Source organism: Phyllostomus hastatus, unplaced genomic scaffold (genome assembly GCF_019186645.2).
Source record: "Phyllostomus hastatus isolate PE091 unplaced genomic scaffold, TTU_PhHast_1.1 phas_contig_86, whole genome shotgun sequence".
Taxonomy (NCBI): domain Eukaryota; kingdom Metazoa; phylum Chordata; class Mammalia; order Chiroptera; family Phyllostomidae; genus Phyllostomus; species Phyllostomus hastatus.
The window spans coordinates 89621636-89634032 of NW_025333977.1; the positions used below are offsets into that span (position 1 = coordinate 89621636).

The 12397-nt window shown below is 38.7% G+C and overlaps 1 non-coding gene across 1 annotated transcript; it reads right to left on the reverse strand.

Annotated features, from left to right (window-relative positions):
- Positions 1-9754: 9754 nt before the first annotated feature.
- Positions 9755-9861, reverse strand: LOC123827688. The gene has a single exon (XR_006787328.1). It is a non-coding gene; the product is annotated as a U6 spliceosomal RNA (small nuclear RNA).
- Positions 9862-12397: the final 2536 nt, after the last annotated feature.

A 12397-nucleotide genomic window follows, 5' to 3' on the forward strand; every position in this document is an offset into this window, starting at 1 on the left:
TATCGTACTTTCTAATTTCAAATTATATTACAAAGTTATAGTAACCAAACAGCATGGTACTGGTACAAAACCATACATATAGATCCATGAAACAGAATCAAAAGTGTAAAAATAAACCCATGTATATATAATCAATTAATCCTTGACAAAGGAGCCAAGAATATACAATGGAGAAAAGAAAAGCCTTTTTAATAAACAGTGTTGGGAAAACTGGATATCCACATAAACAATGAAACTGGACACCTATCTTACACCTTACATAAAAATCAATTCAATTTACATAGATTAGACTTGACCATAAGACCCAAAACCTTAGTAAATGAAAAGGCCCTCAACATCACTAATCATCAGGTAAATCCAAATCAAAACCACAATGAGATCTCACACATGTCAGAATGGCTATTATCAATAGATCAACAAACAAGTGTTGGCAAGGATGTAGAGAAAAGGAAATACTCATGCAGCCACTGAAGAAAACAGTATAGACCTTGCTCAAAAAAATTAAAATTAGAATTTCCAAAGGGTGTAGCAATTACATTTTTGGGTATTTTTCCAAAGAAAATGAAATCACTATCTCAAAAATATGTCTGCACCCCCATGTTCATTGCAGCATTATTTACAACAGCCAAGACATGGAAACAACCTAAATGATGTCCATTTACAGATGAATGGGTTAATATACGTATGTATAAATGTTAGTCAACCATGTAACAGAAAGAAATCCTGCCATCTGCAACAACATGGATAGACCCTGGGGGCACTATGTGAAGTGAAATAAGTCAGAGAAAAACAAGTACTCTATGGTCTCACTTACATGTAGAATCTTAAAAAACAAAACAAACCAAAACAAAAAACTCACAGAAACTAAAAGTAAATTGGTTATTACCAGGGGCAGGGATTGGGGGAAATGGGTAGAGATGACAAAAGGGCACAAACTTCCAAGTATAAGATGACTAAGTTCTGGGGCTATAATGGTCAGCATGGTGATTATAGTTAATAATACCATATTGTATATTTGAAAGCTGTCAAGAGTAAATTATAGAAGTTCTCACCACACACACATAAAATGGTAACTATGTAAGCTCGTGTTAACTAACTGTATTGTAGTAATTATTTTGCAAAGTGTACAAAAATAAAATCATCACTTTGTACACCTTCAACTTACACAACACTGTATGTCAACAACATTTCAGTAAAGCTGAAAAAAAAGACAAGAGATAACAAATACCGGTGAGTAGGTGGAGAAAAGGGAACCCTTGTACACTGTTGGTAGGAATGTAAACTGCAACAGCTACTATGGAAAACAGTATGGAGGTTCCTCAAGAAATTAAAAGTTGAACTACTATATGATTCAGCAATCCCATTTCTGGGTAAATACCCAAAGGAAACAAAATCACTATCTGGAAGACACATCAGTACTGTCATGTTCGTTGCAGCATTGTTCACAACAGCCAAGGTATAGAAACAACCTAAGTGTTCATTAATAGATGAATAGAAAAAGAAAAGGTGATGTATATAGATATATATGGCAATATATATACACACATTATATTATATGTACATATATATACATACACATACACAATGGAATATTATTCAGTCTTAAAAAAGGAAATTCTGCCACTTGTGACAACATGGATGAAACTGAATACTAAATAACATATTTTTAAATGATTTTTTAAATATTTTGTTTATTTATTTTTAGAGAGGGAAGGGAGGGAGAAAGAGAGAGAGAGAAACATCAATGTGTGGTTGCTGGGGGCCGGGGCCTGCAACCCAGGCATGTGCCCTGACTGGGAATCGAACCTGCGATGCTTTGGTTCACAGCCTGAGCTCAGTCCACTGAGCTACGCCAGCCAGGGCCTAAATAACATAATATTAACCATTAACATAACCACTATACTAAATAACACAAATACTGCATGGAATCATTTATATGTGGAATCTTTTTTAAAAAATGAAACTCATAGAAACAGAGAGCCAAATGGTGGCTGCCAGAGACTTGGGGTGGGGTGAATAGGGAGAGGCCGGTATATGGATATAAACTTTCAGTTATATGATAAATAGGTCTAGGGATCTAACGAAAAACATAGTACCTTATTTTGCCATGTATAATGCACATTTTTTGCCCAAATTTTTGAGGGAAAAATAAGGATGGGCATAATACATGGGTATAATAATTATATATCATGGGTATCATAATGGGCATGATAATCCCATTTATAATGCACACAAAACCATGGGTGCACATTGCATATGGAAGAGTGTTATACACAGCACAATACAGTAACTATAGTCAATAAGTGTGTACTGTATAATTGAAATTTTCTAAGAGTAAAACCAAAGTGTTTTCACCACCACTCCCAAAAAGATAAATATGTGAGGTGATGAATATATTAATTAACTTAATGGTGGATCCTTTTACAACATATAGATATGAAATATTGATAGATAGATAGATAGATAGATAGATAGATAGATAGATAGATATAGATATATAGGAAATAGAAAAGACACATGTGGTTTAAGAAAATCAGAACAAATTTTTGAACCAAGGAAATATCAGCTTTCTTTATTTAAAAAAAATGGGAGGTGATCACCTAACTGATATGATTAATAGATACTATAAACACTGTTTCCCAAAATGTATCTATATATATAATCAATACAATATACACTTAAAATATCTTTCAATTTTATTTGTCAGTTATACCTTAATAAAGCTGATAAAATTACAATAGCCAAGTGCTGAAAGTAACCTAAGTGCCCATTAGTAAATGAATGGGTCAAAAAAACTATGGTACATTTACACACTACGCAGCAGAGAGAAAAAGGGAGCTCATACACTTTGCAACAGCATGGATGGAGCTGGAAAGCATTATGCTAAGTGAAATAAGCCTGGTTGTGAGGGACAAATACCATATGATCTCACCTTTTACTGGAACATAATCAACAAAAGAAAAAAGCAAACAAAATAGAACGAGAAACATTGCAATTAAGAACAATATAACAATAGCCAGAGGGGAGAGGGGAGGGGACAGTGGGGAGAAGGGTTTTCAGGAGCAACTATAAAGGACACATGGGCAAAACCAAGGGGAAGAGTGAAAGCAAGAGAGGAAGGTGGGTTTGGCTGGGGTGGAGGGGAATGGTGGTGTGGGGGGAATGCAGACAACTGTAATTGAACAATAGTAAAGTAATTAAAATTTAAAAAAGAGATTTAATGCAGACACTTACCATCACTAAATTGTATATTTAAACAGACTCTAAGAGAAAATTTAAGAAAATATAAATACTTGGAGAAAATCAGATACCTTTTTGTTAAGTTTTCAACTGTTCTCTAGAATTATTGAATCCAACATTGTTTTTCCCATATTATAAAACTACCACCTCACTTGTGAGCAACTTCTGTCAACATCGAACTGTTGGAATGGATAGAGGTGGGTCCCTGGAGAAGGATGAAAATAGAAAAGACACATGTGGTTTAAGAAAATCAGAACAAATTTTTGAACCAAGGAAATACCAGCTTTATTTTTTTAAAAAATGGGAGGTGATCACCTAACTGATATGGTTAATAGATACTATAAACACTCTATTTCCCAAAATGTATTCACTCATCTCATACATAATATGTCACCATTGTATTTCTTTTTTTTGCCATTTTTAAATCATTTTAATTTTTCTATTATAACTGACATAATTACATTAGATTCAAGTGGATACTCCAGTGATTAGACATTATGCAACTTAATAAGTGACCAACCCAATAAACCTTGTACTCATCTGACACCATATATAGTTATTACAATATTATTGACTATATTCTTTATACTGTACTTTACATCACCATGACTATTCTGTAACTCCCAATTTGTACATTTTAATCCCTTTGCCTTTTCTCTCATCCCTCAACCCCCTCCCATTTGGCCACTGTCAAAATGTTCTCTGTATCTATGAATCTGTTTCTTTCCCGCTTGTTCATTTATTTTATTGATTCACATATTGATAAATATTAATTCATTATCATTTTATTATTCATATTTTCATCTTTTTGTTCTTCTTAAAGAAGACCCTTTAACCTTTCATATAATACTGGCTTGGTGGTGATGAACTGCTTTAGCTTTTTCTTGTCTGGAAAGCTCTTTAACTGCTCTTCAATTCTATATGTTAGCTTTGCTGGGTAGAGTATTCTTGCCAGGACTTTGCAGTAACCTTGCCAGGTTATAGGACTTTGCTTTTCATCACTTGCAATATTTCTTGTCAACCCCTTCCAGCCTCCAGAGTTTCTGTTGAGAAAGCAACTGACAGTCTTATGGGAGCTCTCTTGTAGGTCTCTAACTGCTTTTCTCTTGCTGCTTTAAAGATTCTCTCTTTCTGTTTAACCTTTCGCATTTTAATTATGATGTGTCTTGGTGTGGGCTTTTTTGGATTCATCTTGTTTGGGCCTCTCTGCACTTCCTGGACTTGTAGGTCTATTTCCTTCATCAAATTAAGGAAGTTTTCAGTGTCCCAGGTTCGATTCCCAGCCAGGGTACATTCCTGGGTTGCAGGCCATAACCCCCAGCAACTGCACATTGATGTCTCCCTCTCTCTCTCTCTCTCTCTCTCTCTTTCTCTCCCTCCCTGCCCCTCTTCCCTCCCTGAAAATGGATGAATAAAATCTTTAAAAAAAATTAAGGAAGTTTTCTGTCATTTTTTAAATAGGCTATCAATGTCTTTCTCTCTCTTATCCTTTCAGCATCTCCATGATGCAAATGTTGATATGCTTGAAGTTGTCCCAGAGGCTCCTTACACTACCCTCATTTTTTGGATTCTTTTTTATTTTTGCTGTCTTGATTGGGTATTTTTTGCTTCCTTATATTCCAAATTACTGATGTGATTCTTGGCTTCATCTACTCTTTTGTTGACTCCCTATAAATTATTCTTCATTTCAGTTAGTGTATCCTTCATTACTGACTGGCCCTTTTTTATGCTACTGAGGTTTTCACTAAGGTCTTTGACTATCTTTATAACCAGTGTTTTGAAATTTGCATTTAGTAGATTGCTTGTCTCCATTTTATTTAGTTGTTTTTCTGGTGTTTTTTTCCCCCTGTGCTTTCATATGGGACATGTACTTTTTGTCTCTTCATCTTGGCAGCCTCCCAGTGTTTGTTTTCATGTATTAGATAGAACTGTTACAACTCCCAGGCTTGGTAGAATGGCTTAATTTTGTAGGTGTTCTTTAGTGTCCAGGAGGATGACCACCCCAATCACCCAAGTCTGGCACTTAAGGTGTTTCCCCCATGAGGGCTGTGTACACCTTTTCTCTTGTGGTTGAACCTGGATTACTGTTGGCACATCAATAGAAGGCATTTATCCCTGAGCCAGTCTCTTCCAAGGATGCCCAACCACTGACCACTGACTTCTGACCATGGTGGGGGACCAGCTGTGTAGGGGCCTACCCCTCAAAGCAGGACTTACTTTAGTGGGGTTCTGGTGTCCACTGAGTCCACCCCTTGAGTGTGTTGCTTGTGGAGGTAGTTGGGTATTGATGCTGAAAGTGGAAACAATAGTTTTCATGCTGCCTGTCACAACCAGAACCAATAAGTAGAAACAAGAATTGAATCTTTATGAGCACTTTATTCAGATAGCCATGATATGAGAAGATGGCAGTTTATGTACCCTCAAAAACCATCTTAACTTCTCATTTTAAGTTGACCTTTTTATAAGAAGAAAGGGTAGGTAAGGGGTTTCGAAAAGTTAATTGGATCAGAGTTGCAGTTTGATGGTGATTTTTCTGGTCCTTCTTTATCTGTTGATCAACAGTTTCTTATCTGAACCATGGGATTACCTCCCTAGAACACCATGGCTTAGATACCACCTTCAACATTTGCAGACCCCCTGGGGCACAAAGGTTGAATTGCTTGTTGACTTCCTGGAGTCATGTAGTCTTACACTCCAGTTCCTGGAATAACAGCTTTGTACACATATTAATCACTTAAGCCTATCAATTAAGGCTAAAATCTTTAACTCTTGAGTTCCCCTATGGAGCTGTCTACTAGGTACACTGACTCTGAGGACTCCTGGGAGGTGTAAGCCAAGATCAGCAGGCACTTGTGTTCTGCCTAGAACCACCCAGCACAAGCTACAAAGCCATCTGGAGATGGCTGTTACTTGTTCTGAGCTTGGAGATGCCCAGGCATGGCCAAGCTACAAACCAAGGCCAGTAGCCACTAGTGCCAGGACTGAGGACACCTAGCAAGAGGTACAGGGCATGCTGAGAGCCAGATGCTGTTAGTTTGAGAAATTTTAGGAAAATCTGAAGCATGAGCCAAGACAAGCCATTTGTATAGAAAATCCACCAGAAAGAATAAGGTAGAGACGGGAGAAGTTAGGTGAGGTGGGTCCTCAGGGAATCATCAGCACAAGGCAAATAGTGCGAGCCAAGTTGGTGGAGTCTCAGATATGGGGCCCACCTGCTGGCTTTGTGGAGGTAGAGCTTAGGAAAGAAACAAGGGGCTCTGACAATGTCTAGGAGACAATGCCTAGGAGAAAGCAGCACCCCCAGCGGTCATCCCAATGCTGGACAGTTCAATGTTTTCCCATATGTCTTAGGTGCTCTTTACCCTGCTGCCCTAGTGCTAGAAATCAGAGGGAGTGAGTTCAAGTAAGTTCATGCTTAGGCCTTGTAAGAAGAACTGCCTGAGACTCCAGGAACACTCCATCTTCTTCACCCAGAAGTTATGGGGTCTTCTGTTCCTGGCACTTGAACCCTGGGCTGGGCGCTTGGTGTGGGGATTGGACCCCTCATTCCTCAGGGGGAATCTCTGCAGCAGAAATATCTCTACCAATTTTATCTGCCACACATGGATTTGGGATGAGCACATTCTGCATCTCTACTCCTCCTACCAGTCTTGGTGTTGCTTCTCTTTTAATTCCCTAGTTGTAGGACTTCCATTCAGCCAGACTTCAGGTGGTTCTGAACAATGGTTGTTCTGTAGTTTAGTTGTACTCTTGATGCGGTTGTGGGAGGAGATGAGTACTGCATTTACTTATGCTGCCATGCTGCTTCAAAGTCACCAGTGTTGTGTTTCTTTATCTCAAACCACTTACTTACTCCAGACAAAATGCTAATATCCAGAGAAGGTTTTTGTTAGTCATTTACTCCTTTTGGTGACAGATTTGCAGATTCTTTCCTAAGAGTAGATTTTAATAGATGAGATAGGGAAAGTAAGTGAGTACAGCAACACCTGAAGGGATTGGGGGGAAAGGATGCAAATCTGAGAGCCTCTCAGTTTTGGATGGGGCACTCCCTAAAGCCACATAAACTGGTTACAAGCCTGGTATTTAAAACCTTACCAACAGAACTATATGCACAATAAGAATATGGTTCTTAGAGACAAGGTAAACTTAACCACATACCATTTCTTTCCACAGGCAATATACTCTAGATCTAGACTTCTTTGGCAAGACACCTGAAATTGGCTGCCTTTTCACATTTCTCTTAGCTTTTCAGAATATCAAAGAGAAAAGGTACTTAATAATAATAAATGTATAAATGCACTTCTATTGTCAATTTATTTTGAACAATGGCATTGATTAAATTAAATGGTGAAAGAAAGGGTTTTATTTTTTTCCAATAAATAGTATAGAGCAACTAGTTATCTGTAAAGAAATACGTGCTATAATTGTAGGTTATTTTTCATGAGTTCATCTTCTCTGAACTACAAGGTCCATCTGGAATACAGTATGAAAAGCAATCCATTTACTCAATGACAAGTTAAATAGATTTGATGGGCCAGCCTAGAGGTCACCATGTAGGTGGCATTTCAGAGAGAAGTGCCAAGTTCCCTACAACTAGCTTAAAACAAACCTTTTTACCCATTGAAAACAACCTGTTTTTGAATAAGTGAAGCAGTCCCCTAAGTAATTTAAAGCCAGCAGAGTTCTGATCATCTCTCACTTTGGAATTCCTCAGCAGAAGCCTATCTGTGGGATGATAATCAACATACTTACTGATGCTGATGACCCAATGTACTCACCTTGGCTCATGTGTGTACATTGGATCTTCCACTGAGCTCATACAAATTTGTTGGGGATAGCAGCAGCTCAGATCTGCCTCAGGTGGTACCCAACCTGTAATCATGGTTGATTGACAAAGCAGTAGTTTGAGTCCAATCTATGCCCAAAAATCACAGCAGGAAGACAATTGCCCTTCTGCCTTCACAGTGCACACACAAAACCAGAACTTTCTCTCAGTTCACATCCCAAGGTTACAGAACAGAAATCAGTTGACCTGGACTCTGGTCCAGCTCAGTCATTGATTACAAGTGACCTTGAGCAGAATATTTATTGAATGCCTGCTATCTTCCAAACATTGTTCTAGGCTCTGAGCTCTGAAAATATAGCAGTTATTCCAGGCAACAGAGTATAAAACTAACCAAAGTAACCACGGATATGAATAGTGTTATTAACAGAGAAGATGACTAGTGGAAGGTAGAAGAACATGACATTTCTGCTAAGATGTAATAGAAAGGACTCAAGTGAAGAACCTGGGGAAAAAATATTCCTAGCTCAAGAACATCAAGTACCCAGAGGCTGAGATGGGGAAAAGATTGGCATGTTCTGGGAACCCAATGAGGCCAAGACATTCAGAAAGCAATAAGGGGGAAAGTATATGAGATGAGGTTACAGAGTTAGGCAAAGACTGAATTATACAAGACCTAGTGGTCTGATGCGGACTACGGCCAGCAGTGTCCACAGTATTGCAGATGCAACGAACAAATTCACACGGACTGCAGAAGTCCTGTGGAGAAAAGGGATAACACGGCCACTCTCTGAGGGAGAGAACAACTTGACCCTTGCCTGGACAGACTTTTATTGCTTTCTAGTAGCATTACATCAAAGAAGGTTCTCATTCATTATGCTCAGGTTTATTTTAAGTGATTACTTCTTACAGATAACAAAGAAAAAAATGTTGCAAATGCAAGGGAATGATAGAAGTGGTTGATCTGGTTACATATCATCCTTGGGATGGCTTAGCACAGACTTTAGGGAGTTGCTTCAAAGATATGCATTAAGCATTGCAGTCTTGACTCAGGGTGAGGGAGTTTTAGCAAAAGCAAGCCTGAAAGCAGCCTAGGTATAATGCTGGCCTGGTTCCCCATGGGAAAGTCAATGTGTGGGCCTGGCCCCTGTGTGCCACCTTGCACCTGTCAGTTTTCTGAACCAGGGCTGAGCTACATTCACCATTGCCACGCAGACTGGTTCCCTATAGTGGTCCATGGTAAGGGGTCTGGATTTTTTTTTCTTAATTCAGTGGAAAAAATATTAAAGGAATTTATCTAGGGGAGTAACATTATCTAAATTTTGTTTATAAAAGATCAGTCTGTTGTGTGGAGAACAAACAGCACATAGTACTTATTGGGCAAGAATGTTTTTGTGCAGAATTTTCTGATAAAAGGATGGAGACAAGAAAATAAACCATGATTTTGTGGCTTCTGACTTGTACATCTTGGTGAGTGGCAGTGCCCCTGGCTGGAAGGCAGGAGACTCAGGGAGGAGGACTCAACTACAATGCAGGCTGATGTCTACACTATAGCTATGACCAAACATGGAAATATTCATAGCCAAAGCCAGTTGGTTCTCTCCTAGATCTTGAGGACCTCACATGTAAATCACACCAGCACCCTCCTGACTACAAGGCTTGCCAGCCTTGCTTCCTGTCTCTCCCCACTGTGGGCCTCCATGATTTTTACATTTATGTATTTATGTATTTAAAAATAGGGAACGCTTCATGAATTTACATGTCATCCTTGCACAGGGACCATGCTAATCTTCTCCAGGTTGTTCCAATTTTAGTACATGTGCTGCCAAAACAAGCACTACTTTTTTTCCATAATAAGCATATATACAGATGCATATAATGTATCATTTTAACCACTTTTATGTGTACAGTTCACCAATGTTAAGTACATTCACATTGTTATACAATGGATTTTTATTTTTAATATGTCATTATTCTCATCTCCCCCCCCCCCACCACCTCATCTATCCCCTGACAGTCTCAGGAAAAACTGTGCTTGGGATCTTACTTCACTTACTGTAGGACACCATTCTGAATGGCATGGGCCCAGCTCCCAGTGGAAAGCAAGGTCCGATGCACAGGACCCTCACCCATGGATAGGTTCTCCCATGGGGAATCAGGCCTGCACTGTACCTAGACTGCTATGAGACTTGCTTTTGCTAAAATTCCCTCACCCTGTATCGAGGCAACAAACATTTACTGCAAAGTAACTTCCTAAAATCCGTGCTAAACCTTCCAAGGACAAGTGTAACCAGTTCAACTACTTTTCCCTTTACATTTGCAAACATCCTTCTTCTGTGATGTGATCTGCAGTGGCATCTCCTTTGTTTTCTGTAAAAGGTAACCACCTAAAGTGAGCCTGTGCATAGTAAATGAGGACCATCATGTAATGTGCTGGGACACTCAATAAAGGCCTGTTACAGCGAGGGCTGCGGCTTTTGCTCCTCTTGAGAGAAAAGCCATGCTGTTCCTTTTCTCCACGGGACTCAGTAGTCCATGTGAATGTCTCGTATCTCATCCACAATGTGGCAGACCCCATGAGACGGGGTCTGCGTAACCTTACGAATTCTTTTTCTAGTATCAAAAACTACAGAGAAACAGAAGTTGATACAGAAAGCTTGTCAAACAGGCATTTCAAACTTTTACCCATGGAAACAGATTCATGATACAGAGAACAGTCTGAAAGCTGTCAGAGGGGTGGGCGTTGGAGGGCTGAGAGAAAAAAGGGAAGGGATTAAGCAGGATGAAAATTGATAGTTACAGAATAGTCACATAAATGTAGGTTGCAGCACAGGGAATATAGTCAGTGGTATGGTGATAAAGAAAGAAAAGGGAAAAACAAATAATAAGAATAACAACAACATCATGACAACTATGCATGGGGCCAGATGGATACTTGGAGCAGTGGGGGGACCCAACCCTGTGAAGTACATGATTTTCTAACCACTTTGCTGTACACCTGAAACTAATACAGAATAATATTGAATATAAACAGTAAGCAAAAACATAAATTAAAAATAAATCTTATACCCAAACAGTGTAAAAGGAATAATCAAATCCTTATGATTTATAAAAAAGAAGTTTACAGGAACAAACCATTTTAAGATAGCAGTTATTGCAATTCAGTTGAGTTGGACATACAATTTTATACTTTTATAATTTTAAACATTTTATTGGAGCACTAATAATTTATTACATCCATAGCCACTGTAAGAAATGCAAGAAGTTCAAGTTAATTGGGCTTTTTAATAAAGTAACTAGTTATTTTATGAGAAAATAATTATGGTCCCAGAACAAGTCTTAATTTCATTACATTTCATTAGGAAATTGCTTTAGTATTTTATCGGGAAAGCTAATTTCTTTTCAGAGAGAGATAATGAGTTATGTCATACAAAAATATTCTGTATTAGTCCATATTTGAAAAAAATTTCCCTGGCTGATGTGGTTCAGTGGACTGAAGGTTTGCCTATGAATTGTAAAGGTTGATGATTCCTTAACTAGAGTCAAGGAGCTCAGCACTGCCGCCTGGTAGAAACAAGGTGCTGGGCCAAATAAAACAAGGTGGAGGGCTGGATTGGTCCATGGGCCTTGTGTTTGCCACCTGTGCAACAGAGCAATCAAACAGGTGCTTAAAAGTAAATGTGCATTTAATTAATTGTGTGCTTTAAGTAATTAAATAATTAACAGAGATAATTCTGTTTTGCTTTGTATAAGACTATCTCTGTCAGCCAGAAGCACCCTGGCTATTTTGAGGGGAATCAGGATGTCAGAGTAGGAATGTGAACATAAAAGCAATATTTGTTTTGGGGCAGTTTTTGCTTCTCAAAGAAATCACTGCAAATCAAGAGAGAATACCTGACAATAATAGGGCACGGCCTCTAGAAAGGGAACAAAAGATATGCTGTTTACCCTACATGTGACCACTGGAGAGATTCAGAGGATCCCCTTGACTAGTTGGTGAGCAGAGAAATGGGCTATGGCCTTGAAAAAAGTTGGAGGCCTAGATACAAAAGGGCCTGACTTGGGAAGCTCACAGGAAGAAGTCAAGGATTACCTGGGGCCAGAGATGAGCCAAAGTCTTAAAACAACTAGTGACCTCTTGAGTGAGCACCATGTCATCCACACTTGCTGTTCTCTGTATGTGAGCAAAAGCATTCCATGGACAGCAATATGCATAGCGCTTCTTAGATTATTCAGCAACACACGTACTTACCTCCAAGAATTTATTAAGCACCTGCCAAACATTACAATGAATGAAGCACCTTTCTATGTGGAAATGGAGAACAATCTCCAAAATAGACGGAGAGGGATAACACAAAGTGTATAATAGTTTAT